The sequence below is a fragment of the Haliaeetus albicilla genome, chromosome Z, assembly GCF_947461875.1.
Source record: "Haliaeetus albicilla chromosome Z, bHalAlb1.1, whole genome shotgun sequence".
NCBI classification, from domain to species: Eukaryota; Metazoa; Chordata; class Aves; order Accipitriformes; family Accipitridae; genus Haliaeetus; species Haliaeetus albicilla.
Genome location: NC_091516.1, coordinates 14,235,796 through 14,262,237, shown reverse-complemented (window position 1 = coordinate 14,262,237; position 26,442 = coordinate 14,235,796).

The following is a 26,442-nucleotide window of genomic DNA, read 5'->3' as shown; positions in this document are numbered from 1 at the left end:
TCCATAGGAAGAAAATGACTTGGAGGTTATTGATAAAACATATGGGGCCTCTGAGCCATTATCAGTCTCTCTGGGAAGATCCCAAAGCTCTTTTCTCTTGTCTTGTAAAGAAGTGCAGCATAGTAGCTAGATAGGAAACCAAATCCAGTAGGCAGTCATCCCTGATGGGACAGAAAGCAGCTGAAGAGATTATTAAACAAAAGTAGGCATAGCTGCAGACTGCTGAGATAATTTATCCTGCATATTCAGTTTTTTCCACCTTTGGAAGTAAGAAAATGCTGACATTTAAATTGTTGACGTTAAATAAGTGTTGAAGTAAAGCTGGCACAGAAATGTGTTCATGTCTTTTTGTCCTGTGGAGCGAGCTGAAATCTTTCAGGGAAGCCCTTCCTGAGAGTCCAGCCCTAGGGATGTCAGATGTTGGCATTTTGTTCACAGCCAAAGGTAATGAACTGAAAACACAAATAAATAATATTTTTGGGGAAAACTATGCAGCTGTGATACCCCTGAGACACTGCCTCAGGGAATGTAATCCTCTTTTGAAAAGTTAGGGAGTACTGCAGTACTTTCAGGTCTTTTAAACAAATGCAGTTGACCATAAGATGGTGCAATACAGGATATCTCAAAGATTTTTGATTGTGTGCAGAGATTTTAAATGTTGGACTTCTTCCTAAAAGTGAAGGAACTGGACTTGGTGACTTTACTGAGGTTAATTGCCCTTCATGGTGGATTGTTAAAATTTGATCTACAAAAACTATTTATTCTTCTAAAAATACATGAAAATCAGAAGCATTATGCAAATAATGGAATAAAAGGAGACCTCTACAGAAATGTAAGAAAGAAGCAGGTTAAATAGGCATTGGTCTTAGAAGCATCAATACATGCAAGAAAAAGCTAGACAAATCAAACCAGAAAGTAAATAACAGAGGATTAGGGAGGAAAAAAACGAACATGATATGGAAATGCAGTACTTTTATTGTTTTGTGCTACTAAGATAGCTTTTAATTTTCTTTTCTACTGAAAGTGCTGTATGTCGATAGCATTTTCATAAAGGGATTGTTCCTTTTTGTTTTTATGGAGAAATAGAGTAGGATTTTCTGTGATTAAAAGCAGCTGCCACAGATCTGTGCTTAAGAGATAGGAGTGGGGTTCTGAGCAATACATGATGATGAGTGGGAGCGTAGCACTCGTCAGCAGAACTCAGTAGAAGCTTTGGCTGGGGTAAGACTTGCCTTCAGTGTGTGTGTCTTATATCGATTTTGACATCACCCCTCTAGAAAACACATCTGACCCAGTTTTGGGAGTGTGTTGAGCCTTACACAGCTGCGATGACCTGTCGGAGTCCACGTTCTGGTGTAATGCTGTCTGTAAGTTGTGTACTTCACAGGAAAGATTCTTGTGACATCACTGCGGTGGTAGGGGTCTGCCAGTGCCTTTCCCCAGCTCTCTCCAAGGGCTGTGCCCCAGCTGTGTACCTGTGGCTGAGGGCAGAAGCTGTTAGGAGCCTCATAGTACGTGTGTGGCTTTGCTGTGAAGACCTGGCACCTGGGCTTTGTTTAATAAGTAGCAATCTTACTGGTTTTTTTGGAGGACTTGGGAGGACAGCTCTGCTGACCCTCTAAAAGCAGTAAGCATTCCGTTAGCTTTGAGACTGACTGTGCGAAAGGGCTGTATGCATAAGCATTCTCCGTTTTGGCGGACCTTGAGTCCACAACTCATCGTGCCTGGCCTTCATGTTGGATACTTGGAAGAAGTCATTTTGTGCCTCCTAAGTGATGTGCTGCCCCCCCACAGGTAGGCACCAGTCTGGCTTGCAGGGACAAAAGGATGAGTGTGGGAATGGAGTTCTTAATGTCTTCATGTCTTTTGCTAATGCATCTAGCTTTATATCAATACCCAGTTATGACTGATTAGGGCTTAATATTTTCAACAAAAGACATTGACTAATATTTGTGGAGTTCATTAGAAGCATGATTGTATATTCACACACATACCCTATTTAGGCATGCAATAATGTGTAATGCAATTAGCTGTGGGGCAGTGATGATTAAGCAGCATAGGATCTTTCTTCCAAATTGTATGCTGCTGTTTATTATTTCTGGGACTGCAGTTCTCTTTCCTCAGTCTGATTCATTCTGAGTCATACAAAACACGTCCTCATTGAAATGGGGTGCACAGCAGCAACGGCTGTCATGCTAGTTCTGCACCATTAGGTAATTGTTTGAGTCTTTTCTAGTGGAGATGTCTGTTACGCAGGCAGTACAAAAAGACTAGGAGAATGTGGGCGTCTGGTGGGAGGATTCAAAGTTAGAGGAAAAATACCCATTAGAAAAACTTCAGCTAGAGCTTGCTTATTACAAACTCACCAATATTTCCATTTTAAAATATTTGTACAGTGTAATTCGAGGTATGGAAATGATTGTTCATATGCAGAACTGATCCTCTTTAATACAGTGAAAAGAGACCATGAAGATTCATCTATTTAGGGTTAGATTTGGGGCCCAGTTTTGATATTGGATCAGTTCTTATGACAGACATTAGTGAAATGGTAATTGAAAACGTGTCTCAGAAACCAGAAAGTGGGATGTTTGGTGATTTTTGTGGGTTAACTCATCAGTCCTACTGATAACAGCACAGCAACTTCTATTCATTGTTTTAATCCTTCAGCTTCATTTGGTAAGAAGTTAAATAGGGCATATTCTGATTTACAACTGGGGTTACCCTCCTTATGTGAAAGGTAGAATTTGAAGCAGATAGCACTACAGTAAATATATTTTAAATTTATTTTCTCATCTACTGACTAAAATTCAAAAGCTGTTTACTCAAAACCAGGCAGCGTACTCCTTCACTGCTTGGAGACATATCAGATTGAAGAAAACAGCACCAAGGATAGCACATCAGAAATGATGTCTATAGTCACAAAAGGAGATATTTATGCAGGGATGAGGCACTTCCCTCCCCCATGCTGTGAGCAAGTCAAGAAGCATCATTATGGATAGCTGAAAAATCACCTTTTCCCTCATGTCACTGATGGGAGAAGAAAATGTCTGGACAGTTGATTTGGAGTAAAAAGTAGAGGAAAACAGAATGGCTGACATGAAATATGCTTTATTTTTAAAGTGTTGGTTGAAGTACAGTTGATTTTGTTTGCTTTGGTAGCAGCAGGGACTTATGTTGTATAGAAACATGAACAGAACTGTCTGAACAGCAAGAAGGGGACAGTTACTTTGTTAGTGCAAAGAAGCCAGAACACAACACTATTAATGCAAATTTTAAAAATAAAAGTAAATATTATTGATTTTCCTTTCTTGGAAGTAGAGTCCTATATAAAGATAAAATGTCCAAGTCTGTAGTTTTACACATAATACATCTCTTTATTTTAAATCCCTTTTTGCTTTGAGATACCTTCCATGGCTATGAATTATAATAGTGTCTTTTTTAACTGTGTAGCTTTCAGTAAAATCCATTATCAGTTCTTTGTTTGAATTCAGTTCACATCGTCTTCTCATAGGCTATAAAGAGGCTCAATCTGTTCCAGAACAGTAATCACAGTCCATTAAACTGTTCCCTGTAGTCTTTGTTCCCAGTTACATGTGATACTGTAATTGTGTGTGTGTGAGAGGGAAAAAACCTTTAAGCAGCCTTGCAAAATTGTCACGAAGATTTACCAGTCCAGGCAAAACATATGCTTGCCTTCCCTTTAGAGGGACAGTATTTCGCCGGAAAATTTGGAAGTGTTGCACTTGCCCAATTAAAAAAACAGAAAAGCAACCCCAGCTCCCCCGCCCAAACCAACCCCACCCTGGTGGGGTAGATTTTCACAAAACTGTATCTGAAGGAAGTATTCCTGTATTAACTCATTAGTGTTCTTGATCACCAGCTTAATCTGCATGCCATGAAGAGAAGGCAGGAAAAGAACCAATAGCCTTTCATGTTAACTTCAGAGAGAACGGAGTTCAGGATCTAAAAGGTTGTCTCTGTAGATTGAAGGCCTGATATTTTTCTGCCACATCAAACCTGTTTTGAACTGCTTCAACTCCACTGATTTCAGCAAGGCAGATTATAAATCTGGTGTAAGATCATAATCTTATTGACAGATTTAAGTTAAATAATAAATACAGTAATAAAGGATGTTAGATTAAAGCTGCAGCCCTATGTGGTTTTCAATGTGTTGTCAGTGTAGAGGGATGAACTGTCTCGAAAATGAACGTCAGCTGAGCAGCCTGTCTGATCACAGCAGCTGCCAGAGCTGCGGAAGGGGTATATTTCTAATGTTTTTCTATGCTCTATCTACTGTTAGCAATATTCTCAGAGTAGTGGAGTATACTGTGGAAAGCTTCAGAGAAGCTAGGGTATTTTGCTTTTTATTTAGCTATGTAAGATAAATCTGTTCAAATGAAGAATACTGAAAGAATGAGTTTCATCAGAAATGTTGATCTGATTAGCATTTTAGCCCCAGCTCATTTCATATATTTGACTTGAAACAAGCAAGTTACTTTGGTTTCAGTGGGCTACACACACACAGTTCAAATCTTTAGTTGTTTTGCTGTAATAATACCAATGTGTTCTGCAGTTAATGGGCTCAAGCCTAACAGTCTCAGCTCCAAACCTTGCACAGTATGGCTTGAGGTCTTCGGTCTTTTGTGTAGGCTGCCTTTTCCACAGCCAGCTGGACAGTAAATTCACACAGTGTTGTTACGACCAGCTTTAATTTCTTCTCTTAACCTTAAAGAGAAAATACTTATGTTTTAACGGAAAAACAATTGCAGCAAGTTTCAGGAGAGAGCTCTGATGCTGAATGGTAAGATGCTGGTCAAGAGACCATGTCCTTTTCCTGTATTATTCTGCTAGGATTCATAGAAGTGTAACCCGTTCCTTTCAAGGCACCAGGGAGTCCCTGGAATTAGTATTGCAGTCCGTCTTGAGGAGTATTGGCTATTACAGAATGGAAAGGAGCTTCTGAAGATAATATATGGGGAGTTGCCATAGGTATTTCTCTTTTTATAAAAGCAAGCACAATCAAACTGCAGTATTTACCTATTCTTTTCTTCCCAAAATAAATGCCTTACTGGTGTTTTCTAAAAAGAATGGATACCTGCCAGCAAGCTATTATTCCTGAGGAACCATACAGAAACATGTAGTGTGTATGCATGGAGAAAAGACAGAGATTTGGTGAACAAATAGATTTTCATTATTCAATTCTTTATTCTATAACAAAAGAGAAAAGTCTATTTTACGAAAATATTTTGACAGTATCCTTTTAAATATAAGCTTTGATTTCAAGGCATTTAATCTGCAGCATGATTTGACTGTGAAACAGACATAGTAATTATCTGGCCTGTTCTTCCTATTTTGTGTAACAAATTTGTTTAATTGGAAATTGGATAGCAACTTGAAACCAACTATACTTGATGTGTGTTTGGGTGAAATGGAAAGGATCTAGAGTGAAAAAATGTGTGTTACACAGTGGACAGGTGTACTGTGTTCTGAGGGCTTCATTTATTGGTGCTGGGGTAGTAGTTTATGAAAGCGAAGAAACATGTGGGTTTATACCCTGTTAGAAAATATGATTCAGATAGACATATATTAGGGTAAAGAATAGGGGTTTGGACATGGTCAGTGACCAAAAGATCAGCTTATAGTACTTTTGTGAGCCATCTGAGCATGGTCTTAGTTTACTATAGATGTGAAATATTTCATATTACTTTCTTGTACAATTACAAGAAAATTTTCTTTGTCCTGGACGAAGAGAAAATATGTTACGTGGATCAACCATGTTGTCTGTGGAAAAGTTTAATATATGTAATATATTTGTAATACAGCATCCATATGTATACTGTATGTAACAAAACACTGGCAACTGAAGGTTAAAATTCATTCTCACATAATTGCCATTGAGATGAGCTTCTGATTTTAGTTTAGTTTGGATATGAGCCTTTGATAACTATATATGTATTAAAGTTTTAGTTTTGTAGTTTGCAATTTCAGAGAAGAAATAAGGCTGCATATGTATTCACTGTATATTCAAGACTGCTGTCTGAAATTTAATATAAGAACTACTCCTTTGTCAAATTGCAAGAGAGCCTTCCTAATGTGTAGTTCCATAAATACCAGGACAAATACAAAGTTTACATTCCTATTTGTTTCTGTTCTAGAGGTAAATAACACTGGCATCTTGGGGACCAAAACTCCTTTTTAAAAAATTGTTTCCTTTTATGCTTTAATGCACATAACGCATAACAAAAATGCATAATTTGAGAGAAAAATGTCATTAAAGGAGTATTAATTTTGAAATGTAAAGCTCTGAAAAGCACCTCAATTAAGGTTCATTATTTATGTAGTATGTATGTACTAATACTATAGCTGTAGTACAATAAAATCTTGAACTATAAGTCCTGTTTATTAAAACACTACAGTAGAGCAGCATAGCATTTTGTTCAACCGAGTTACACAGCTGTATCAACTTGTAACACCGTGTGCCATTTTGTGTGCACCAAGTAAACTGACTGTGATAGGCATGTAGTAAAATGTTCCATGTATGAAGAACTAAGTCTAACCCTGGGTCTTCAATGTCGTATTTGGGAGTGGTACCGTTACCTTTTACTAAAATTGCCCAACATTTCCTATGATGATTATAATTGCCTCAAATTCCAATTGTTTGGTCTGAAGTTTTTTTGGAGGTGGTTTATTTCAATATTATATTTGTTTTCAGCCATTATTAGGAATAAAGATAGAGAAAAAGTGCCTTTTGCTAGTGCTTAAAATAAGGATAAATAAAAGTTCTTTAATCCAACATTCTTATGATTTTGGGAGGCTATTGGAACAGCCTTTCCATCAAGTACACGCTTATTTTGTTCTTACAACATTCCGTTTGTATAAATCCATGAAGGATTCTGATTTGCATATGCACAAACCTTTTAGTATTAATCAACTCAAATTGCAAATCCTGGTCTGTCAGGGCGTGCTTCAGTGTCACACAACTCCTAGTGCTGACAAGGCCATGCATGAGACTTTTAGGCAGAGTATTTAAATCTGCTGCAACAGCTCTGTGATGCTCTTGCCTGCCCTGCAGCAGGTTGAGGCTGGGCATTGGAACTGGTGTTCCTCACCTCTTCCTTACCTAGGTATTGGCATCTGTGCAATATAAAGGAAAGTGTTGGTCTGACAGGTTCCTAAGGGACAAGAAGCCAAGGGCAATATCGTGGATGGCAGGGCAGTGCCTCCCCAGCTGGGGCTCCATCCCACTGCCCCCAGTGAGGTGAGCAGGAAAGGCCTGGAGATGATAGCCAGTTTCAACCAAGAGTCCAGATCATCAGACAAGTGCATGGTGACAAGGCAGGTCCAAGGTCAAGTCAGCGAGCAGATCAGGATCAGGTCCAGTAATGGTAACCAGGCTCTGACACAGTCCAGTGATCACCAGGAAGGTTTGTAATGATGAGGCAAGTTCTAGGTCAAGCCGGGAAGTCAGTCTGCAGGTCAGGGTCTGCATCAACGTAGTGAGAGAGGATGGAAAGAATTAGATTTAATTAATTAGGATGACTGAGGGCAAGGAAAAGAAGCAACTAGAAATGGCATTGCACTCTGGGACTTGGGTCAAGTTGAAGAAAATCTGGCTGGTTAAGAAGACTTGGACTGGGAGGAGGACCCTGAGTACCAGGCACATTAAGAAAGAAAATAAGAACCAAACCAGATATCATGAACTGGGACTGGGACAAGGACTTGTTGAAGAGAACAATGCAAAAGGTCCAAATTTAGGGGAATGGGTTGAAAAATATACATCCATCGAAGAAAACATCACTAAAATAGTGTATGGGGGATTTTGGATTTTCAGTTTTCTTTCATTAAAACTCAGTTTGTGTATGTATTTTCTTTATTAAAATCTCACAAAGGTACCAAATATGAGATCTCAAAAAAAAAAAAAAGAAAAAAGAGTGAGACCACTAGAAGAAAATCTGTATTGCAGTCTTTAATTACAGGCTTGCCTTCTGTTTCTTCCAGATAATGCATGATATTGTGTTATAGATGGAGACCTAGGGTTTGTGGGATTCTTCCTCATTTATTGCATGAGTTTAATACTTCACAGTGAATGTGGTGAAGGATTGTAGAAACAGGGTGAGCTATCAGGAAAATAAACTTTACAGAATTTAGGTCTGTTGCATGAACACAAGCATTTTTGATACTGTAAACTATTGCAGCTTGGCCAGTTCTGAAGGACATCAGCCTTTTGTAGATCCTGTGTCATATGACAGCCTTGTGCAGGTATCTTGCATGTTCTATAGCATAGCAGTAAACATCTGGTTTTAGGCACCTGAACTGAGACCCTAATTTGTGCAAAGCACTTATATATTAAAGTAATGACTATACTGAAAAAATATCAACGGATAATTAATACTGGATGGGAACTCAGAGGAAGGCTGGAGTTGAATTGTGTAAATTAGATTTAGGGTCTTGCACCAGACAATGTAGATAAAGCCAAATAGATGATTGCTAAATGAGTATAAACCATTTAGTGTGGAATGGGGTAGGTACTCCATATGAGAAACAGGAGAATGGGAATGTAATTGATTATTTTCATACAAATGCTAAGATCAAGTTTGCATAAGCACCACAGACCTCCATTCTTGGTTCTTTGCTTTAGAGGCTTTTACTCTTTTAACAGTTTTTGTGTAGAAGCATGCAACAGAAAAAAGAAAATTTCAATTTTTCTCTATCCACAATGAAATTAAAACCAGAATTAAGTACCTCACTGATGGAAAGTGATGCTGCTGGCGAAGTCTGTGCAGTGAAGAAAACCTCTAAATATAACCTTCAAAAAAGTACATATCTAAATGTCTCAATCATGAACCCTCTGACAATTACTGTTAAGTCTGAAACAATGTAAACAAATAACAAAATAACAAAATGGAGCCTTTTAAGATTATGAAATACTGCAAGTGTATAATAGTTGAGCTATGCTGCACTGTCAAGAAATTCCAGCACACACCTATACAAGGTTAAGCTTTTATTTTACAAACACTGACCAGGTAGTGAGCCATCGTGTTTTTATTCTGAGCACCTGGTGAAAGGTGACTTTGTGTGACATGTATTCTTTCTGTCTCAACTCTCAGGCCACCCAATTCCCCATTTACCTTGTGGTCCATCTGAGGAAGTACTGGGCCATTCCAAATTTTGTCCATCTGCGACAACTGCTGGGAATCTGCTGTTGACAGCTGGAAAATACTGTGGTACTGAGGGACATGAGCTTTCTACCCGTATGCTTTTGACATCCAGACTGCCAAATGCCCTCTTACGTTCCCCTACATTGAAGGAAAAGCCGTAAGAAAAATTATGCTAACTTTACAGTAAGTAAGGATTCCCCTTAAGCTATGAAATCTCCAAATAGCTGCTCGTTAAGCATTCAGGACAGTCTTTGCTTCTCTAGTGGTGTAATACCTAAAGTCTGATCCATAGAATGTGTCAGAAACAGCAGTTTTGTTTTTCATTGTCAATATACCACCATTATTTTGGAATTGTAAAGATGATTGAGTATAAATTGCAAATAAAAAGTTAATTTGGGCCTCCAATCTTTCCTTTCTTTCTCTCTCGGTTCCCCGCATCGTTTCTCACTTATTTTTGGTTGGAAATCAAAAAAAGAGACCAGAATGCTAAAAGCTTTGCTCCCAGCAGTGTGTGTATATACTTGTGTGTGTTATGAAAGCCTGCACTGATTTGCAGCAGCAGGAGCCAGCTTCAGGGAACAAAAGCTGTTTTCTCTCCCTGCCATTTCCTGTTCAGAAATTAATCTTGCATGTGTGCGTGTGCATGCATACATACACATACACACATGCACGCACACCTTGAAACATAATAGGGGCTGGAATTCACTTTATCAATGTGTTCCCCATAGCTCTGTGTGAGCTAATCTCAGTTGTAATACACAATCTTTTTTGCTTCTGCAACTTTTATTTTTAATACTCTGTTGATTTTGTGTTTCAGTAAACTTAAATTTTTTTTTTTTTACATAGGACATAATTTGTTCTAATACAGCAAATCAATCATCCTTTCCAGAGAGAAGCAGCTGCATATGTTCTTTCTTTTTTAATAAAAGGTGCGTGAGATGGCGTGTTCTGTTTGACAGCCCAGAATGAAAAAGTTGAGATAGCAGTGCCAGGAGTCAGCTCATCAGTGATCAGGGGACAACTCCAGATGAACATCAAAATGAGACTTTAGAGATGTGAATTATATCACTTGTGGCAGTGTCCAAATCAAGTGACAATGTCAAAAATTCCATCCAGAAAGGTTGTGTATAAAAAAATTGCAGGCACGCCAATTACACCATGAAACTACAGCCACGTTGACATTTTTAGCCACTTTTAAACCTGTGCTTCTTATGTTAATGTAACAATGGAAAATGTTATGTCAGTAGAAGACATCAACATTTATGGACATTAAGATAAGGACCTGAATGCCCATTTCATAGGTGTGCATATTCAAAATGCTTTTTTGTTTGAAGACTTGTTCCATACTCAGGGTGGAAGGCTACATTTTCAACCTATACTGGAGAAGAGTACCAATGAATTCAGAAGCTTCTTCCTTCATGGGTGCGGGATTGGTTAAAATACAAAAATGATAGGCTGGATTTGAGAAAAATACCCAGTAGTAACTGAAGGACCTTGTCATCCAAATTCTTGGCAGGATAATAGTATATTGGTTTAGTTTTTCCTTCTCAATACTGACATAAGCGAACCTTTTATGGAAATCTTAGCCAGTATTTCTACTTCCAAAGACATCTGAGAGATATTTCTTAAATGCCTGAACTGTAATAGCTAGTACTTCTTAGGGTTTCTTTTGTGACTGAAACTCTGACATTCCTGATGTGGAGGAAGAAGTGAGAATGAAAAAAAGTAGCAGGTGCACCAAAAGATTCTTCTTTCTGTAAATGACAGAAGAAAAGGTGTGGTGAAATTACAGTATCCCAGGTGCTGCTGCTTTCTTTCAGCATTTCATGGGGTATTACTGGTGTTTGAAATCCATTCACAAACTGATTTTTACTGTGTGAAATGCAGTCCTGCCATGCAGCTTTTTTTCTTTTTCTAACAGAAGGGAAATGGTAACAGAATGTTAACTAAAGAAAACCCTAATATTAGTGTTGAGAAATGAAGCTTTGCAGTAAGGTTGTGTAGGAATTAGTTAGCTTCCAGTTGGTTTTTGGATGAACTTGTCAGCCACTCTTCAGTCAAATCAACATTACAACCCAGTGTCTAATTCCTGTCCCATAAACAGCTGTTGGAAACAGCATTTCTTCTTGAGGCTCGGTTGTCTTCTCTAAATTACCTTTGTCAGCTTCTGCGTTGTATGAAGTCAACTAAGTGATGATTTCTTGGCTGAAGCATTTAAATGAAATGTAAAATGAATGCTCGGGAAGGTTTTTGTTTATTTTCTAGCATGCTCACATATGTCTGTGACCAGTCTTCCATCTGATAAGAATTTGAATGCATGAATGAGAAAAATTTAAAAAAAACCACACTGAGGTTCTGTGATATACACACTTATACTGTGTGTATCAATTTAATCTCTGCCTCCCTTTTTATCACCTGCCTTAAATGAGAATTTGCAGAAGTGATAATAATGCAAATTATGTATATCACTAAATTTGGAAGGAATTTGAACAAATTCTTATGTCATGCTGGGGACAGTTTAACTTAAACATGTGCTTAAAAGACTTTGCTGATAGGCATCACATTTATTCGTGTACTTAAAGGTGTTCCTTGACTGGAATATTTGTTAGATTTTTGACACATTTACCTTTTTCAATAGCTCATTCATTTAGTTTTGACTTGTATTTAAAGCAAAGCAGTCCAGGTTAAAAGTCCTTGACAGGTTAAAAGTCCTTGTGCTTCTATAATTAATATGCTGGGTCATAACTGGGGAATTTTGAAATGACCTGTGAAAGGCAGTATGAAACTTTAGGAATAAAGATGCAGAAAGAGAAAATAAAACATAATACCATCTGACACTAGAATTTTGGGAATATGGACATAACTGAAGTGTTACTGGATTGGAAGTGGGATGAAGATATGTTTGAATTCCTAGAGTTGAGAGCCACACTAAATTTTGCAGCTTCCAGCATTTCTTGAAGAGAATTATTTTTCCTTGGTATTTTAAGATGCAATATTAAAAATGTTGGTAGCCCTCTACAATTATAACTCTAGCAGAAAAAAATGTGTAAGTATTATTTTCTCTTTGTTCGGGAGCATGTGGATGTCTGTGAGGGAAATACTTCCTCAAGAGAGATAGAGTAATTTCTTTTCAGTAATGATGTTTTCTAGAATGTACAGTGTTCAGGCCAACAATATTCAGGCCAGTGAAGTAATGAGAACTCATCTCTGTAAGCAGAAAGTCATTGGGCATTAGTCTCAGAAGTGTATCTGTGCAAAGCTGTGATTCAATGTCAAACATTGCAGAAGTCTTCTGGCAGTGCCAAAGCTGGAGTAACTTTCTTTTCTGATACAGAAGATAGATAATGTTCTGGTAATGGCAACAATGGAGGTTATTTTCCAGCATTTATTTGTTATCAAACCTGTCTATACTAGGTAGAACCTTGTCCTTACTGAAGATACAGAGATCTGCCCAGGACTTACCTGGGGCTAGGATTTCATCCACTGTACTTACAGGCTGCAGTCTGAATGTCATGTGAGCATGTAGTGACATCTGCTTACTGGTTTTTGTTTTATTAATAAACAATAAAAAAATCCTTATTTACTTTTTAACTCTGTATTATCAAACTATATTTTATAATATAATTTATATTTTTACAAATATGTATACTATAAAGTATACAATTATTATAATTAATGTGCTTAAAATTAAGTATGAGCTTTGGAACTTTGCTAGCTTCTGGTGTATATCAAAATGCATTTTAAAAACTTGCAAATAGGTATGTGTCAGGAAGCGGACGAGTGTATTTTAAGTTTTTTCATCTTACCCATTTAAAAAATCCCTCATTTCTAGAGATGAACTGCTGGTAGGACTTGAAGCTAATGTGATTTGGTTTGCCTACTTCTTTAGTTCTGCAAGACATTGATTTGTTTGGAAGCCGTATTTTAGTCCACTCTTTTTAATTAGTTGTTTTGGATTTTCAAATCCTTTTGGGTACTAAGCTGCACGTGTTCCATTAACTAATATGAAGGATAGCAGGAGATACCTCTTACTTAGCAAGTCATCTCTAGCTCAGATAGTCAATGAAGATAATTCAGATTATTGGAAATGTGCAATAATTTCACTTAAATATTACATTGGTATTCAGTAAGGTGGCCCTAAAAATGAGATTTTAATGAGCATGTTTGACTATGCTGAAGAGTTTTTCCAGGTTTATATTTTTCCACTGTAGTTTTAGTTTAGAAATATCTGGCACAAAACTTTTTAGTAGCATACCTGGAATGCAATTTTGCCATCCAGATGGTGGAAGACTGAAACCAAATTAGGATTCAACTGCTGCTGGCATATTTAGTGAAAGAGAAGGGTCAGAGCTGGGCTGCAGATCAAAGAAGGAATCCTGGAGAGTCAAGCCTGCTATTCCTCAAGAGAAAGGAAGACTCACAAGTGGTATTTATGGCTACTGGGAAGGATCATTTTCCTTCCTGTCTTTCTCCTAGTGGTAGTTGCTGATTCATCTCTCAGTCATGGCAGCAGTAGTAAATATCTTTTTAGGGCTCTGATAGAGGTAGTCAACTATGACAATTTTACTGCCTCTTTTGAACTTGTCAACTCCAAACTTTGTTTAGGACTAGCACAAGGTCTGCATTTAGGCCTAGCACCTTAATTGGTTAATTTAGGTTTGATATTATATGTGTTTTGAATGGCTTTTACTTCATTTTTAACTGAATTGTTTGTTGCAGATTGTGCAGTATAGATATATGGACACATACAAAACATGTCTTACTTGGAAAGTGCTGTTACCTGTTTGGCTAATCTTTTTGAGGCTGTAGCACTCAGAGGGCTTATTTTGCCCTGAGGTCCCCTTTGAAGAAAAAGTAACGCGTGCAGGGCCAAAAAATATCCATGTAATGATGTACCTAATAGCAAAAAGAATATGTTTTTGTGAAAGTACTTCTATTGTCATCTGGTCCTCTGCTGCTATCTGATCCTAATTCTGACCTGTTCAAACATGTCTCTTTTTCATGATTGGACATCAGTTGTCCAATTCCCGGGCTTCTTTGTGTCTCCTGTCAAGGTGCATTAGTAATAGACTGATCAGATCCATTTCTATGTATTAGTTTTCAGAAATACTTCATCTGTAGCTTTGGTAGAATTAGGCTCAGAGTTCAGTGTTTGGATTGAGAATGCTTTGGCATGTCCAAATTTTAAAAAACAGACTCTTCGGGTTTTTTTTTTCTGTTTTCTAAATTTTTATGAATTATTTTTCAGACATGCTGGATAAGCTCATTTGTCAGGATATATCTAAAACAAAAATTGCTTTACACAGTCTCAGAATTTTAAATATTCAGAACGAGTATGGCTTTCCATGGAAATTTGACTATTACAATATCTTACTGACAAGGACCAAAATATTCACCTCCTGCATACTTAAATTTATATATGTATATATTTTTTTTTTTCCCTTGGGGAACTGTCTTGCAGGGTAACAGGAAAAAGAACATCACTGTAAATTATATTACTTCCTTGAAGGTAAAAAAATGTATTGTAACTATAATATTTTTTTACTGTTCCTTGTAGTGAGTCATGAGAGAAGATTCCTCTAGAAGATGAGAAAAGTACTTTATTTCATATTGGTGGATATTACTTGCTCTTCCCATCATATAACTCATAGTGGTGACTAGCTTAGCTGCTGATATCAAGCTTTGTGTTACATACCAGTTGCACTTGATTTGCCTGGCATATTCTGGTTTTAACAGGTCCACATTTTTTGTTTGCTCTAGAATTCTTCTCCTGATGTTTTTTGTTCATATTTACATATTTAGTTCACATTACATATTTAGTCTAGAGTAAAAGTTGAGCTGCATTTTTTTGCCTGGCTGTTCCTTTCTAACCTCAATAGTAATAAAATATTGTGTTTAGGATCTAATTTTTCTGGATTGCTGTGAAAACATAGGTCCTTACCAATTGGGTAAAGCTGCTAAATACTTGTAAATCTACTGAAAAAAATTCCCAAAACCTGTTGGCAAATCTACCAGGAAAAAACCCCATGTGCCATATAAAGTCCCATAAAGTTTTCCAGTTCTAGTAGTATGTATTTCTCCTGTCTGTCATATGTCCCTCTACACAATGCCTAGATGTAAATTTTTTTTCCAGTTTATAAACAGTATCACAAATAGAATTTTGCTTTTCCTTCTACCAAGCAAATATATTGTTTGCCTGACTTAGTCATGTTACTTGTGTCGATTTTAAGTGTGTTTTTATGGTGTATAGAGTAAAACTAGATTAACCTGAGTCAATATGAGGCTCAGGCATTCAGGGAGAAACAAACTGAGAAACTGCATTTTGAAATTCTGAGTGAAATATGTCACTCAGAAAATAGAGTGCAGGAAACAAAATTCATCCTTCCTATGACCTAACTGAAGTAAAGGAAGTTCTGCCACAAAAGAAATCAACCTGTCACAAAGGTCACAAGACTGCTCCCCACACACCCTAAGTTCAGAAATGTTCATATGTAACAAGAACGATGAAATGTTGGAGAAAATAAGCGTTTAATTTAGTCTATATCAATGCTGGAAATTTAAGGTAGAGCAATAAAAATGCACTTATCCCCTCCATCATGTTTTTCAAGTTATTACCTGTTCACAAAATGTCTAGAGGAAAGTTAACTTTGATCAAAAAGGTGGATTTCTTCAACATTTATGTTTTTGGAGTATTCTTTGGAGAGAAGTATTCTCAAACTGTGCATTCGAAGATGATGCTGTGTTCTATACCTGGCATTCTAGCACCCTGACCTGTGCCTGAATTCTCCTGTTACCGTGTAATGGCAGAGATCCTGATTTCCTGCTCACAGGATAGTGTATGGCCCAGTTCTCTTCCAGCCAGCCCTTGCATGCAGGCCTCCTTTCATCCCTTCCCATGCCTGGGAAGGAAGGGATTGGGACAGGAAGGATCTGATAGGTGGTGCATGCCTGAATCTTGCCCCACTGTGGTATGAGGTCGCAAATCTCTACAGCAGCAGCAGTAGATGAGCAGCACTTGGGAATGCTCACATGTCCTGCATCTTTGGTATAGCCCACTGTGCGATAAAAGATAATGCTTTTGCATTATTCCTAGTCTCATCCAATATGTGCTTGCTATTTCAGTTTTTGTTACCATAGTTCCATATTTTATTATTCATTATTTTGAAAGTACTCTCCTTTTGCACGGTGCTGAGCAAATGAATAATATCCTAATATTAAATTGGCTAGAGAAATGTTTTGTATTCTAAAAAATGCCAGTCCTTGCATTTAATTTCTATAAACAAAGGAGCATATGCCTTGCAAACAGGCACTTCACAGTCTAGTGCCTGTGTATCATGTTGCATTTTAGATGACTGGTTGACCTTTAAGAAGTGTGACGTTAATAAAGCTGGAGAAGGGAAGAGGTATATCAGGAAATGCAGGAGTACTCATAAAAGGATTAATGTGCAGCTAGTAGAGAGAAACTGTATATTAACCAGTTGTAAGGAGTGTTTTTCTTTTTTCTTCCAGCTGATTCCATTCTTACCATTTAAATTCCAGTCCTGCAAGTTATTTGAAAAACTGTTGTAAAAGCAAAATTTAATACCGAAAGATCTTGTGTAGGCCTAGTTTTATGCTTCCAGTTCTGATGTTGTAGTAAACTTGGCTGGAGTCTGGCTTGGATGCAGAGGGGAATGAAGGCCACCTGAAGAAAGGCATGTATCTTTAGAGACGAAGTGGACCACAGACCTGATAATGCATTCACTTCCATATGAACTGGAACAAACCCAGTCCATATTAGAGGAGAAATCAAACTGGGGAAATGTTTATTGGATTTAATATTTGTAACAGTCTTGTAAATAAAACTCACCACTCCTCTAGTTTGCATGACTGTGAGAGGGTCACCATAATTTTCACTCAGAAGCTTGGTTTTGGTAAAATTTAACTGCTACTATTTTTACTGACCTTTCTCTGAAGCCTTTTTCAGGTAGTGAAGACAGTCAAAATCTTTCAGGTTTTGGAGAGTTTAATATTCTAGTGGGATTTATACTAAGACAGTATTTGCTTAGTAATGAAAGAAGTATGTTGATTTTTGTAGCCCATCAAATTGTTAGAATGCCTTTCACATTTAAAGCATTGCTGCCATGATACTAAAAATAAAACTGTTAGGAAGCTGACATATTAAAACATAATCTTTCTGTGAAACTGTGAGCTTTTAAGTATATAATTTGTTCCTTTCTCTGCATGTGTGGTGTTCCTCAATCTTAGATGAATCCAGTCATACAGCCTGTTTTCAAGTTCTACTTCTGCAGTGTTCTCCAGGGTTTCAAGCTTTGCAGAACAAGCCAGAGAAGGGAAATGAGAGGGAAATTTATTCTATGAAAGCAACAATTTCTTCCAATTTTCTAAAGATTTCCACAAGCTACCATGCCAGCTAGTGTTTACCACTTTTTAGGATGCTGTTTGGCATAATCAACTGTGGCACAGAGCGCAAGTTGTTTCTAGTGACATTGGCAGCCTAAGTCACTAAGTGATGACAGGCAGTGCTACCAAAGGGAGGAAGATACACTAACAAGCAGTTAAAAAAAGCTTAAAAAAAATTTGCTGCATTTTAAACATTCTTGCTTTGGATGGGAAATAGTCACCTTAATTTACCTGTTTGTGAAGATGTTTCTCCAGAAAAATCAAACTTAATAGCCAATAAAAGTGAACAAATTTGCATGTTTTTCATATTGCCTAAATTAAAAAATAAGTCCAGATCAAGCCCAGCCTTTTGAGACATTTTGAGATATTTCTTAAGAGCATGTGATCTCCCTCAGATAAATGTATCTGATCAAAATAGTGCAAAAGGGAGCACTTAAATATTTCAGTTCAGTAAGTAATTTTCCTTTTGGCAGTTCCATTTCTGCTACCCAATATGTTTGGGCTCTATATCTGTTGTTAACCATTCCAATTTTGTGTCTGTCATTGCTGGCTGTGTATCTTTTCTGTTTCTGTGTCATATATCCTTCTATACATTCCCGTTGTTCATCTGAGCTTTGTGTTTTCACTTGAGTGAAACATGTAAATACTAGTTTCACAGAAGCTTAAAATGAAGTTGTGGATTATAACCAGGTTTCTGTCTTACTGTCTGATGATAATTGTTTTTCTAGTTCTTTCCTTTTTATTTAATGAATTAGACATTTGTGGACAGCAGCTTCCTCAAGAACTGACAAACCCATTAATCTTTCTTTCTATGAATACAGTGGGCGACATTTTGTTAGAAGAGGGTACGGATCATCTAAAGGACTTTTTAAAAATTCCCCTAAACGTACTAAATTATTTTTATTGCCTGTTTATCAGGAGGAGACTTTACAAGATGAAGTGTTCTGAGGAGGACAAAGAGTGAAATCTGCCTGTGTGATGGATGAATAGCATGCCAAAAAGTAGCCCTTATTACCTGGTGGGCTTTTGACTTACAACCATGAAAAGACTGTACGTGATCTAGAGTCCTACAGGCAAGGATTTTCCAGATCTTGTTTTTACAGGGGGAGGGCATCTCTCTTGTACTTTAGGAAACCAACAGGAGAGATACACAGTATTTTCACAATATGGGTCACTGGAGTGGCAAGGAAATTTTAAATTTAACATCCAGGTGATGCTAAGAAGTCAGCTGCAGCCTATGCTATTGTGGCTTTCAATCCTCGTGTCTTGTAGTAATATTACAAGTTTGGGAAATGAGTTGAGCATCAGACCATCATACAAACAAAAAGTATGACAATAGAACTTAGGAAGAAAAAAACAGCAGTGCTCTTCCAGGCTTCATCTATTTATGACATCAGAAGAAAGCAGCATATGGAGTGAACTGTACAAACTTTCACTGTATATTACCTCACTTTCTCTTGTAGGAACAGGGGTGTTGCTTTTGTGGATCAGTCAAAGACCTCTCCGGGCTAGTACCTTGTGTCCAACTGCAGACTGGGCAAGGAACAACAAATATAAAATTCCAAATATAAAATTCCTGCAACAGGAGGATTTCAGAGGCCTGCCCATGCCACTTGAGATCACCGGAAGAATTGAAATAAGAGCTGTGAAAAACTGATTTCAGAAAAATCCCAGCAGCTGATCCTGCAACACTAGATGGCAGTCACTAGGCCAATGATACTGACTTTTTCCACCTGATGATAGTGATTTACCTGCATAAAAATTGTATCCATTATTTAGGTACAAATTGTTTTAATTGGAAGCACATCATTTTTGAGACTGAGTGAGATTAAAGTCTCAGCCAAGCTCACGTGAGATGTGTGTATTTGACACTTAAATGTCAAATTCTTGTGGTGCATATTTTTTGCATGTACTGTATAGATTTCTTGTCAAATTCAAGTTCTGTGACATCACATCATTGCTTTTTTGCTCACCAGTATTCATTCCTGAATAGCAGCAAGAACCTAGAAGACATGGTGCAAACCATGATTGAACACTCTCTGAAAGAGGGGAACTAGTTTAGTTCTCAAACCCTTTAATCAACAGTAGTTTATTTTTTCCTCAAAAAGACATTATGTTGATATTACAAATTTCATAACAACTGCTAAAGCTGCTAGTCTGTCTTTTTGGAAATGGTGGTTAAAAGTGGTGAAAAGCAGTGGTAAGCCAAATTCAGCATAAAGTGGTTTTCAAAGATGTACAACAAAAATTAGCACATGCATAATAACACGGGTACTTCAAGTCTTATCTTCCCATTCTGAACCTTACAAGAGCTATACCTGCTTGGTGTTTGGCTTATATTGGACTAAGTGTCTTGTGGCAGTGGATTCTTTTGAAAACTATTCCGAATTATTATCTGATTCACAACTGAATCTGCCCAAGAATTTTTCAGTACAATTTTGTGAGTACTTGAAAAATGTTCATTTATTAGGACTGAAAGCTTTTGCTGGAAAGGGTTGGTTATTATCAGTTTACTGATGATCTTTGGAAGAAAAGTCCAAACAAATAGTTTGGGCATTACAGACTGTGTCTTTTCCCAAGGCTTTCCTTTCAAAAAAGAGTTTTGCCTTTCTTTTCTGCCTTTCTTCACCTGAGGAAAGCTGCATAATGGCACACCTAATTATTTCCATCTCTTGCATGGTGAGAAAGTGTGTCCATTCATAGAGAATATTTGAAAGATTTATATTCTCCATCTGCTGTTGGGCTGAACTCAACATCCTTAATTTAAGTCTACAGAGCCATTAATGAATTAAGCATGAGATATTTTGGAGGCTGCCCCTTTATCTATGCAATTTAGAGATGAAAATGGATGTTGTGGCTGTGGCAGTACCGCCCCCCCCCCCCCCAGGAAACAAAACTTGTCCGGCCAGGGAGGAGAGGAAAAAAACCCCAAACCCTAGAGGCTGCAGGGTGACAACTGAACCGACCAATTGAGATGTGCTAGGTACACTGAAGTGACCTTTTGGCCAATGGGGATCAAAATGACCACAGATCAGATTTGACAAGCATATAAACGGGGTCCCACCGGAGGACGTTTTGGAATCAGTCCTCCTCGGAGCAGTGGGTCTGCAGTTCGGGATGCCATCCTAGGTAATTCCTCGAGGTTGAGAGCCCTCATCTTTTAGGTGAGTGATATGCACATTTTGAATCATCGTTTTAAATCTTAAGAATTCTTAAGTTGGCTGTGTAGTACTAATTCCCCTTACATCATTGAGCCTGTGGTTTACAAATGTTATCAGAGTTCTAACTAACTTTTTACTGTAGAATAAATGTGAGCTTTAACACCTGTTAGATTTGATTGTGCATGCCTCTATAAGAGTGGCTTACAGAGCTGTTACTTAGTTTGATACTGGTCCATGGGACTTTCTTTTGTAATAGTTAAAACAGTTCTAATCTAATACACTGATAGTTAAAGAAAAAAAAAGTAAATTTTTTTTTTTCTTAATTTTTCATTGTAGAAGTCTCATTGCTCAAAACTCCTCCAAATTAGGGAGGAACAAAAAAAGAATCAGCAAAGATAAATAGGAGAATACAGAAGAGGAAAGACAGGATAGCTTTAGATGACACCTGCTATGTTTGTTTCTGAAGCTTAGCTATCTGGGAGTGAATGGTCTATGATAGCGAGATCATTAGATCTGTCTTCCAGATCTGTGAACTTCTAGACTGCATTATATGTTGGAGAAATCCCAGGCTCCATCTGGGACTATTAGCCTTCAGGAGCCTATCAATAAAATGGATGCCCTGCAAGTCAAGTGACATTGACTCTAAGCTGGAAACTTAATGCTCTGGAAAGTCTTAATGCTTAGTGTGTCTTGAGTCCTAGGTCCAGTGTGGTGAGAAGAGCTTCATGATGAACACCAGTAAAGCATTTTTTCCCCACAAAAATAGTGTTCAGAAACTGAAAAAAGAAAAGCAGGGAGGACACTTTTCAGGAACTTTTGATTTATTTTTTTCTCCAGTTCACCACCTGGCCTAATAACTGAGAACATACGACTGACTCTGCAACAGCTGCTACTGATGCACACCACTAGCTTGTCTCTAATTAGAATAAAAGACTTTCTCAGCAGCAGTAAATCTGTAATAACTTAAAAAAAATAATGAAAGCACAGTATGAACAAATTTCCTGCTGTTTGCTCTTGCTCTGCCTTTTTTTTTAAGGTTCTTTGTACACATTCTGAATTCTGTCACTGTTCAAAGAAATGCTTGAAAAAATTATTCTACTGGTTGTTTCACAGCAACAATTGTTACCCAGATGTTTTCTATTGGGGGTGCATCTTTGCCTCACTATGAGTTAACACTACACTTCTACAAATTTAAGAAATTTAATTTTATGCAATTCATCTGTAATAAAAACTTAGGTACAATGTTTTTTATTTTAAAGCTATTTTGATACTTAAGAGAAAGTCAGTCTTTTACTACATTTGCATTGGCAGCTTACTGGTGACAGCAAAAGAAGTAGCCATTTGTTTATCATAATGGAGCTGTTAATGTCTTGGCTGAACTAACCCTCAGAAGAGTTTCCTTAGATGCTCCTAGTCACAACCTAACTAGCAAAAATTGCTAATGCCTAGGTTTAAGACAACATTTGGCATCCTCTCTCTGTTTTATGTATTCTGCTGAGGAACACCATTTTGGCTTCTTCAGGGTAGCCAGAATTATCTGTACAACCAATTAATCTTGCAAAGGATACAGGAGTTGAACATGAGTTGTGCTGAAGAGGCATTCCAGGGCATGGACTGTGTCCCACCAACTTCGTGACTGTGTCATAGGCATATCATGTGTACTTAATGACTGTACCAAGGAGCTGACCATGAAGCACTGCCGCTAATGAGAAGGAAGGAAAATACTTTTGCATTACTGGGAAGATGTTAATGGTTTATTTGCTTTTGTAATTTTTGAAGTGGAAGAAAATAATAAAAATTGTACAAAAACTTAGGTAGCAGTGAAAGGATTTTTTGTGCATGTTGCAGTGGTGGTTTCTGTTATCCTCTAAACCATTTTTACTCCTCTTCTGGACTCTCTGGTCAATGGTTACTCACTCATCCTTTATCATTTATTTGTACCTTTTCCTTTGAACATGCAGCCACTGTTGATTCCACTGCCTTTCCTTTATATTCTTTCCTCCCTGGGATCTAGCCCTATTCTTTGTAAGAAAAAACACACCATCATTCATTTAAAGCCACTCACATTCCTTGACTTGTCAAGGGCTCAAGGAAATTTTGAGGCATCTCTGGTTTTGATGACAAGGGTGATTATTAAGACTGTAGTTGTTCACTTTCATGATTTATGATGACTAACTCAATTAAAAACTTGCAAGTAAGCCAGGTATTTCTGAGATCTACTTTTAGTGATTAACCTTCTGTAGACTATTTTTAGTTTTTTAATATGCTAAATGAAGCATGGAGTATATACAATTGTGTAAGTAAATGATGCATTCTGCTAGTTCCCAAAACACATAACCAGTAGTAAATAGGTAAAACTAATTAATTAGCTATTAACAATTAATGCGGAAGCTCAGCATAAAGTAATGCTTCCTTATATAGCTGAACTTCCCCTCTGCCCAAATCCTCTGTTTGATCTGTTGGCCCCGGATTTGTTTCTTACAGCATTCCCAACATTCATGACAAATAGATTTCACTTGCTTTCAGGGTATATTATTTGAAAAGGAATATGGGTATAAGAAGATGCCTGCTCCCTATGCCTGACCTAAACAGGTGATCGGTGTTGCGTGGAGTCCTAGAAAGCAGCTTTTCTTGCCATTTGTGAAGAAAATGGATTCTCCATGCAAACAGCATTTTGTGTTGGACTAAATGTAGCTTCTGTTGCTCCTCTAAACAGATCTCACACTCCTGGTCTTTCTCTAGCTCCTTGTATAGTCATGTTTACAGAGCCTGAATTCTGTATGGGATCTGTAGATCTTAGCACAAAACAAGGTAGGAAATACCTCTGTTCCTGCAGTTGAAGTGGGCTAAGTTTTTCCTGACTGGACAAACTTGCATGAATGCAGTAATAAGGAAAAGAAAATAAGCTCTAAAGAGTTTTTCTGCAATCAGAGGAGAAAAAAATGGATGAAAATGGAGAATAAAGTCCATGTTCTAAACGCAAGCAAACACTGATGTTCTCATTTCTATATCTTTCTGATTATTTAATCATGTTTGTTGTTTTGTGGTTTTACTGGAATACAGACGAAAGTGTGTGCCGCCTTTTCCTTCAATCAACCAACTATTAAGCCAACCATTTTTACATTTCTTTATTCCTTTTGGTCTATGACAAGAGGAATCTATTTGGGAAAACAGAGAAAAAAGCCAATACAGTCAAATAAAATGTTTTTACAAGTTTTCAAATTCTCTTTTACAGTATCTGTTTGCTGCTGACACTGAGAAACATGCCACCTGAGTACACGTTCAAGTACTTTTGTCATGATTGCAACAGAGGAATCAGTTCTTATTATCCCAGCCATATTGCTAAAACTGCAGCAATATCTGCTTTCAAGCTTTCAAGTTTTCCTTTTTTTTTTTCTCTGAAATTGATTTTGAAAATAAATGTCCCCTAATCTCATGGTTCTTTCAGACATAAAGGTTATAAAGAAATTCATGAAGTTGTCATAGAAGTTAATGGCAGAATTCTTACTGACTTCATTTAGGCCTTGATTCTGTCATTCATTCAGAAAGTTGCCAAGGATGGACCTTTAGGAAAGTGTGATGCTGTCATTTATTAGAGGCCCAGAAAAAATAATCATAGGCCCTAGTTCTGTGATTTACTCTGTATAGACTGAAGGTTACACCCATGCAGAGCCTCTGTGAAGTTAACAGTGTTTCATGCTGGCACGACAATCTGCCCATCTGCTATGATTGCAGGATCGAGACAATGACTTGTAAATTACAACACTGATGGGCCAAACTGAAATGCCATTTCTACCTCTGAAACTCTGGGGGAACTCAATCTTGTCTTCACCCAGAGAGCTATGCAAGAGATGTTTATCCAGCTTACAGATGGTAGTGATGTTTTAGAGGTAAGTGACTATATTCTTGGAAGCATTCTCACTGCATTATGTGACTATTTTGAGACATCCTAATATTTCAAACTTACTGCAGTTATTTAACTTAGTCAATGTGTGTAGGATATAATTGCTCTCTTTCCTGTAGGAGGTAACACAGGAAAGAAATGGCATAATTCTGCATGTCTCTGTTCTATAGTGACAGCCTGTCATTTCCTGTACTTTGCTAGAGATTATGAATAGACAATGTATGTAGGCTGAACATTGTTGCTTGGTAACCATCTTTTTTACTTCCTTAAATGTAATCGCCTCTCTTCAGAAAAACATCGATTAGTTTAATTTCTTTTCATGTTGAAGCAATAAATTTGCCTTTAATTCCTCTAAGTATCTCAATAAGTAGAGGGGAGGCTATTTGAAATATCAAACTATTAATTTTCTTGGACTTTTTAAGGCAAGTCATCTAAAAAATGTTAGTGTGGACATTATCATAAGCAGATTTATTTTTTCACTCAAGGAGAGATTATATATAGCATACACTAAACTTTGAAATGATTATACTGTGGGTCATTTTTGTGAAACAGGAGTGAAATGTTTGCAAATTTGATACTCTTCTATTTAAAAATCAAGTTTGTTCACCAGTTAGCTACATGAATATTATTATGTCTGCAAAGCCACAGACAGGTTTGCACCCTATTGTAAATGTTAGGAAAGACACCCGGTTAAAAAACTTGGGAGTAAACTCTGAAAACTGAGGAAAAACTGCTTAGGTTGATGGAGAATATGTGAACAGGCCTAAGATGAAGCACTTCCAAACTATAAATTAATTTAGTTATGAAACTAATTTAGTCCTGTACACAGAACATGTGGGAGTAAACTCTGGGATATGAAGCACAATAATTATAAACAGGATGCAGAAAACAGACTTCAGTAAAACTCTACCAGGTTGTGTCAGCTAAGGACTACACTCTCAATATTTCAAGAATATTCTTGATGATGTGGGAATAAGTGGAAATCAGTGGAAACCTTTTGGGGGTTTGTTTGTTTGTTTTCTGTTTGGTTTGTTTGTTTGTTTGTTTGTTTGGTTTGGTTTTTTTGTTTGTTTATTTGTTTTTAATTGATACCAGTGCAAACAAACTTTCTACATAGAATTTTGCTAAGTAAGGAGTAGCTAGAAACAAAATGCTAAAAATTAAATATTTTACTCTTTCAAAAGCCTAGAGAAATCCACAGTGCTTAGAACTCTTCCAATGGCTCTTTTGGGGGTTTCATACATTTAATGGAAAGAATGCTTTCCTTTTTACTAGATAGCTTCATCATAGTGTGGACTGTGGAATTTAAAATATCTCATTGGTCACCAGAAAAGTACTGCGAATAAAAATAAGTCTGTGTCAGAGACTGATAAATTGTTTTGCTGCTGTTTGCTTCTGGCTACTTATAGTTTGGATACTTCAACATTTCTGTTGTTGTGAGCCTATTACCTTACTATTTCCTGATGTTAAGTGCTTCTACCCACTTATCTGCTGATGAAATTTTAAAAGATGAAAGGACGATGAAATTTTATGTCATCCCACAAAGTCTAAGCCACATTTGCAGGCAATTTTTATCTACTTTTATTACCATTGTGCTTAGGAGGCACCATTAAGGACTGCAAAAATGGGCATTTTGAAAAAAGGTGGCAGTTGTTCCTAACATTTTAGTATTGGTCATGACACATCAATGAGTGTCCAGATTTCAGTGGATTTCTCTAGACTATCCCAGAAGATCATTATTTTTAAAATTGCTCTTTTCCTATAGGGATAAATCAAAGATTGTGAGGGGACTGATTAGGAGACACAGAAAAGTGTT